Source organism: Neolamprologus brichardi, chromosome 16 (assembly GCF_056152115.1).
Source record: "Neolamprologus brichardi isolate AB-2024 chromosome 16, ASM5615211v1, whole genome shotgun sequence".
Classification (NCBI taxonomy): domain Eukaryota; kingdom Metazoa; phylum Chordata; class Actinopteri; order Cichliformes; family Cichlidae; genus Neolamprologus; species Neolamprologus brichardi.
Window position 1 is genome coordinate 31,866,654 of NC_142119.1, and position 7,332 is coordinate 31,873,985.

General features: G+C 41.3%; 1 pseudogene; it reads right to left on the reverse strand.

Moving 5' to 3' along the window:
• Positions 1–1,037: 1,037 nt before the first annotated feature.
• Positions 1,038–3,680, reverse strand: LOC102796980 (heat shock 70 kDa protein 12A-like; annotated as a pseudogene).
• Between the last annotated feature and the right edge of the window lie 3,652 nt (positions 3,681–7,332).

Below are 7,332 nucleotides of genomic sequence, written 5' to 3' on the forward strand. Positions count from 1 at the left end.
TCACATATATAGAAATCATTTGTAAATAGTAGAGATTGCTCTTGTATAGTTTTTTCTGTCTTTTTCGTTGGTGCAGTATTTTTGCTTAATCATTAATTTTTTCACTTTCTTTCTATTATATCTCTAATTCCCTTTTCTTGCCGACCCTTGTGCTGCTGTAACATGTGAACTTTCCCTGTGTGGGGTTAATAAAGTCTGTGTGTATGTCTGATCCATGGAGGTAATTACACATTGGACTTTATATAAAAAGTGATTTATTTTAGAGCACAGAAAAGGTTCAAGGTTCAGGTTATTCCTGAATAATTACTGCTTAGATTGCTGCAGTCTGGCCAGTAAAACAGTTACTCAAACATGAAGTAATGACGTGACATCAGTGTTTCCCTTTGGCTGCTGCTATTCAAAGATTCAGTTTTACAAAGAGTTCATGCAGATCACATATTTAATCCAAGTATATAATACATAGTGCTTTTTTCAGTTGATACAAGAGGGAAACTGAGCATTTCCTGCATCGATGTGTAATTTTCTTATATTTCTGTGCTGTTTATTTTTTGATCAACACTCACCACACACCAAACAATCAAAACCATTTTTCCCAGTAAGCGCCAGTAATTATTTACCGCAGCACTGACACAAAACACCTCAGTGAATGAAACGGTTTGTGTTGAATTTAGCTTCCACTTCCTTCACTCTGCATCATAACAACATAAACACTTTAATATCACTTTAAGATTAATTAGAGTACATAAAACAAACTGGCTTAAAACCATAAATATGATATTTGGTCATCAGCAAATAAAACTACAATAAAGTACAATATGTCATAACTGAAGGTCAGTGTCCATCATGGTTCCTCGGGTTATGTTCCAGTGGATGAAACCTTCAGTAAGTCTCTGCCTGTGATCAGGTGCTTGAAGGATTCACGTTAGAAGAATTAGTCTAATTTTTCTTTATGATTTAGTCATAAAGTCGAGCTTGATTGATTGTTCTAGCCCTGAATCAATGTCAGTAGCTGTGGCTGTCTTTTCTGTGAAACCAAATTAGATTTTCAGTTTGATGAAATGATTTCGGCCACGTGTGGTGTCGGGCATGCTAACCGCAAAGAAACCAATGAGCTTTACTCCCTCATCACTGACATATTCTGGATGTTCACTCTCTGTGCGATAAAATGTCAAAGTCACCTCAGTCTGATCTGGTCTAGTTGGACTTAAGACGTGTTTTCTGGTTTCATCCCAACCAACATCCTCATCAACGTCCGCCAGTTTCTCAAAAATGTCTTCACACCACACACCACCTGTAGATATGAATTTCTTGTCTTCCCTGTGCTTGGATGGGTCAAACTTCTCAGCTACAGCAAACCCGTACGTAAAGGCAGATTTTCGAGATGCCACCACTGCTGGGTTTCTTCCAAACTCCACAGCTCCTCTCAGGATCGCTTCCTGGGGCCTACAAGGACACAGGACTTTACACTGATCACCAAACTGATCAATAACATGTTGCCGTAGAATCGGGATTTCAGCGTAGCTCCCCACTAACAGAATGTACTCGATGTGTAGATGTTTCTTCAGGATTTCTCTGAGACTGTCAGTGATGCCCTTCAGACTCTCAGCAAAGAAAGACCTCATTCTCTCTTTGGAGATATTGATGAATCCGTCATCCCAGGAAGCACCTTGCACTGATTCAAAGAACTTTTCTATTTCTTTCTTTTTCTGAGCCAGTTTTCCCAGATTAGGTGAGCAGCTCATCTCCACATTGTCATCTTTTCTTTTGAAAAGTGTGAACTCATACATTATTTTCTGAACCTCACTGGGAAACCTTCTCTCATATTCATCCCAGACACCATGACTGAAGATTTCTCTGAGGAACTCTTTGAATTTCCTGTCCACAGTTTGTCCCCCCAAATCATTTCCTGAGGCCTTGTGCAGCTCCTTCAGGGCTCCTCCATCCAGGACTTCATGAACTGTGATGTCGATGGTTCCACCTGCAGTGACAGAGGGAGTGATGAAAACTGACAGCACCTGTTCAAACAGTCCATCTGATAGGCTGACCTCAGACAATCCAGTGGTGAGAAGCTTCTGTCTACAAAAGTGTAATCTGACTTGAAAAATAATCAGGATGCAGCTGATGGAAGCTCTCAGCAACAAGTTGAGCGGTTGGATTAATTCACTGAATTACAGAGATTTCAAATTGCCAAAACTTCCTGTGAAAGAAGCCCATGAGTTTCAAAGGATCATTTTAGAGCTGATATGAAGCCAATGGAGCCTCATTTGACCCCTGAAGAACAAACTAAATGAAGAAACATCCACAATGACAACTACAGTAAACAAACGCAGTGGAAGAAACTCATTCAGTGGTAATGTCCACGGGTCAGACGTCACCCACTCAGGATCTGCTCAGGATTCAGAAGAAGGTGACTTTGTTCAAGATTTCACTCATCTTTCCAGGAATTAGGAGACTGTGAATTATTCAAAACGTGTAATTCCTCAACAGTTAATGTAATGTTTCTGTTCAACACCTCAACATAAAGTCTGCACTTCACCTGGATGCTCACTGGTTCACTTCAGGTCTGTTGTGGCCAAAAATATGAAAATTGTATCACTGTCCAAACATTTCTGGTCCTAAGTGTAAGTGTAGAGTCTGAGGTGTTTGTGTGCATGCAGCCAAATGAATAGGCTCCAAATTAATTCACATCATTTAGAGTGGATCACAGTGGCGTATGAGGTTTCATACAGTACCTCCACAATCAACGACTATATATTGTGTTCCTGGAGTCTTCTCCAAGGTTATGTTTCCATGGTTTTCTGCTATGAAACCATCAGCTGGGAGCTTTCGACACCACACTGAGGCTGCCTCTGGTTCCAGTGCAATCACCAAACTGTCTTCCTTTCCTTCAGGAACAATACCAGCCTGCAAGGTAGAAAAACAGTCCTTACTTGAGACATACTGTAAGACACCCACCTCTTTATCTTCTCATTGTTACCTGAGTCGCAGCTTCTCTCATGAACTGTTTGCTGAAGGATCCCAGATGGCAGGTACAGTCGGCACCCAGGTGAAGTCAGAGGCTATGAACTTCCTCCCTGCTGTGTTTTCTGCGATGGTTCTCAGAGCGTCGTCCTTCAGGTACCTCAGAGTTTCTGTGAACACCTTCAGTGCCGTCACGGGCTTCCCGTTTGCAGCCTGAATTGTCAGATCACTGCTGAGTTTCTGTAGATGGTTCACAAGATCTTACTTCTTTCATGTTATTTACTTTGTCTGTGTGAGTCAGAAATATTGAAGTTAGATTTATTTATTAATAAATGTAGACTAGCCATATATATTCTGTTAGTTTTTTTAAAATTTTATATTTTACCAGAGAGCATTCTGCACAAAACAGGTAATTTACAATGATCCTCACAGGAAGAACAATCTCACCTTCCCATAGAGGCACATCTTAAAGCAATCAAAGAAGAACTTGTTCCTGGCTTCATCACCTCTCATTCTAAGATAGGTCTGTTTGGCTTTATAACCAAAGCTTCAAGTTCATCAAAGAGGATGCAGGTCGGAGTCTTTGGGGTCTGCGCTCCAAACTCTTCCCCCCAGTACTTCAAATGGGGATCACTGTCTGCCTGCCTGGTGGTCATACTGAAGGCATATCCACTGAACGCAGTCCCAAAGTCTATTGCTATCACAAATGGGTCACCCATTACAAACAGCTGTGTCGAGGCGAGTAGAGGAATGAACGTGCTAAAATACTCAACATATATTTATTATCTACAAAAGAGGCGGGGCTTACTGAAACTCCAACACTGAGACGCACTCAGGTGTGTAGAGTCCATAAATACTGCTGACTGAACTCTTTGTTTCTGGACTAGAAGACAGGAACAGCAGCAAAATGAGCTGCTTTAGGTAAATGCAGAAAACAAATTCAAATTCCACCAACTTCAATCAGATTTAAATATTTTTTATCACAAACTATTGAATACCATTATCACCGAACAAGCAGGAACATGTAAAGCTGCAATCTAAACGCTTCATTTTATTTTACTTTTTACTGCGCTCAGTAGGAAATGTTGGCCCTGCTCGAGTCATCAGCCCGAAGAACCACAGGAAGAAAGGTAAAGCTTCATTGTTTCTGATCAGATAACAAACATCATTTAGAGCTTGATTCCTTTTCATTTCTGAGAAAATGAAAACATGCTCAGTATTCATTTGTCTTTATTTAGCTTGATTTACACTCCTGATCTTCACAAAGACTCCTAAAACATGTAACTGCTGCTTTGTAACATATTTGATACTTATTTACAAAAGACAACAGTCAAGACTACTTGAACTGCCATCCACGACTTTATGCTAGGTTAATCTTTACTAGGGCTTGGAGATGCTACATTAGTCAACCTGCGGGGCGATTGTTAACCATTCATATGCCACACCCCGTTTCCACTCACTGTTCATTTTATATCACAGTTAGGAGTGAAGGAGTTACTCAGCAGCTTCATTATATCCCCATCAATAAATCAGCAACAGCAGGATTATAAACAATGATTTTGATCATCACATGCAAACTACATGCATTCATATTCAAAATATTCATTCTGTGTAACATCAGAGCAGCTGACGTTACACAAAACTTACATTTTCTGTCTGTGTAGTCAAAACACAAAAACATTCTTTGTGTTGGTAAAGAGCTCTAACTGCTGTGAGACCAGTTTTTATACTACTGTCATGAGTTTAAAGTCAGTCCGTTGTTCTTGGGTGATGCAGTGATGGTGTGAAGTCTCTCTCTAATGGAGAGTCCCAGCTCACACTCCACCATCTGGTTTTACAGCTGAAGAAGCTTCTCAGATGAAACATCTTCAGTAAACTTAAAGAAGTCCAGTTGCTTTCTCTCCAAGATGCTTAGACTACCATGACCTGGATGACTGAGAACCTACACAGGCATCTCATGCTACGTGTTTTACTCCACAGATCAGCTCTGAAACAAAGAGATGACGAACTGAACTCACTGAGGAACAGGTACTGTACATGCAGTTACAGTCATGTCTCTGTCTTACTGAAGAAGAATCAAATGTTTCACCACATTATGCAATTCATGCAGAGGCAGACACGGTTCATTTCTGTTCTTACAGCATGCCAGATGTGCCATAAAGATGTGAATTATTTCAGCCCAAACTGTGTCATCAGTTTAACATCCTTTGGCAGAGTTGAATTTGGGATTTGTTTCTGTGTTTTTACCAAACTAACCTCTCAGTGGTCTTTGTAAACAGGAACAGAGAAGTGAAAGAGCAACTTAACAAGACAAGGTAAATGGTTTTAGTATCTTTGTCTGCACCCCAAAAGTTGATTCTGTTCATCTGGACGTAGCGTTTTGTGGGAGAAATGTTTCGTCATCATCCAGGTGACTTCTTCAGTCTCAGCTGACTGCAGGTTTCAATCTTATAAACAGGACATTTGCATAATGACTGAAACCAGCACCACTGGAGGAACAATGGGCTGGGAGGTCAGTTCCTTCATCTTAATTATGCAAATTCTCAAGATCATTGATTAACAACCACTGATCAATAACCATGAGTCCCATTCACAGAGAGTTGGGGAATGGCTGCAATCACAGCATTGTAAGATGGTGACAGATGTACCCTTAGGCTCCTCCTCCATTCAGAGATGGTCTTTCCCTTTTCACGTAAATGGCCTCCTTGACTCCGCCCTCAAACCAGCGTTCCTCCCTGTCCAGGATGTTACATCCTCATCATTGAAGGAGTGTCCACTGGCCTGTAGGTGTGAATAGACTGCAGAGTCCTGGCCTGACGAGGTAGCTCTTCTGTGTTGTGCCATCCGCTTCACCAGAGGTTGTTTGGTTTCCCTGATGTATAAATCCTGGCACTTAACAGTGTACACTATGTTACTGTCACGATCCTGGGTCTTATGACCCAGTGTTTTGAGTTTTAGTTCTTTTGATGTTTATAGTGTATGTTTAAGCTTGTTAGGTTTCCTATGTTCATTTGCTTATTAGTTCCCCCTTGTGTTTTCAACCCCTGTGAAGTCTCCCTTGCCCTTCGTGTGTTTCATGTCTGTGTGTCTTATGTTGTCATGTCTGCGTCTCATTATATTTCCTGTTTTATTTTGAAGGGGTCCTGTGGTCCTATGTTCAATGTTTTTAGTGTTACTCTCTCCTTGTGACGTCGTTATGTTCATGTGTGTCAGCTGTTTCTCCATGTGTTCCCACTTCCCTCATTATCCTCCTGTGTGTATTTAGTCCGTGTGCTTTCAGTCATTCTTTGTCAGGTCGTCTGCTCATCCATGTCAGTTCACCATGTTTAAGGTTTTTTCATGTTTAGTTTTAGTTCACCCAGTTTAGGTTATTGTTTAGTTTCACCAATGCCCTTTTGTTTGTACCCTTTTTGCTAGCCTCAATAAACGGCTTGTTTTTTGCTAAATCCACGCCACGTTCAGTTTTTGGTCTGCGTTTGAGTCCTCTTTTGCAAACACATAAAGTCTGCCCCAGCCAGACTGTGACAGTTACTCTGTGTCAGGGACCCGATCCTGTTTATAAGATTGGGGAAACCTGCAGTCAGCTGAGGCTGAAGAAGTCACCTGGATGAGTGACGAAACGTTTCTCCAACAAAACTTACGTCCAGATGAACAGAACAGTATATGATTAATGAACAAAGTCACATTTCTTCAACCAGGAGGCAGGAAAACCAAAGAGTTTTAAAAAGACAACAGTGGATGTATGAGTAGAACAGGCCTGACTAAAGCATATCACTGGTTCTATTCAATTCAATTCAATTCAATTTTATTTATATAGCGCCAAATCACAACAAATGTCGCCTCAAGGCGCTTCATAGATACAGAGAAAAACTCAGCAATCATATGACCCCCTATGAGCAAGCACTTTGGCGACAGTGGGAAGGAAAAACTCCCTTTTAACAGGAAGAAACCTCCGGCAGAACCAGGCTCAGGGAGGGGCGGGGCCATCTGCTGCGACCGGTTGGGGTGAGAGAAGGAAGACAGGATAAAGACATGCTGTGGAAGAGAGACAGAGGTTAATAACAGATATGATTCAATACAGAGAGGTCTGTTAATACATAGTGAGTGAGAAAGGTGACTGGAAAGGAAAAACTCAATGTTCTGGTTTAGTGAAACCTTTTCTGTGACGTCTGGTTTTGATTGATGTGTATCTCCTCTGAGACGGTGGGGGCAAACAGGCGGCGGCCAGGATGGGGGGGAGCCAGTGTAAATATCACTTTTTTTTTCTTTTTCTTTTTTTTTTTTTAGTGTAAATATCACTGAGGGTATCCGATGACATGCTGTCCTGTCCTCGCCCCCCAATAAAGTTTTGTCAGCAGGTGATCAGGCAGA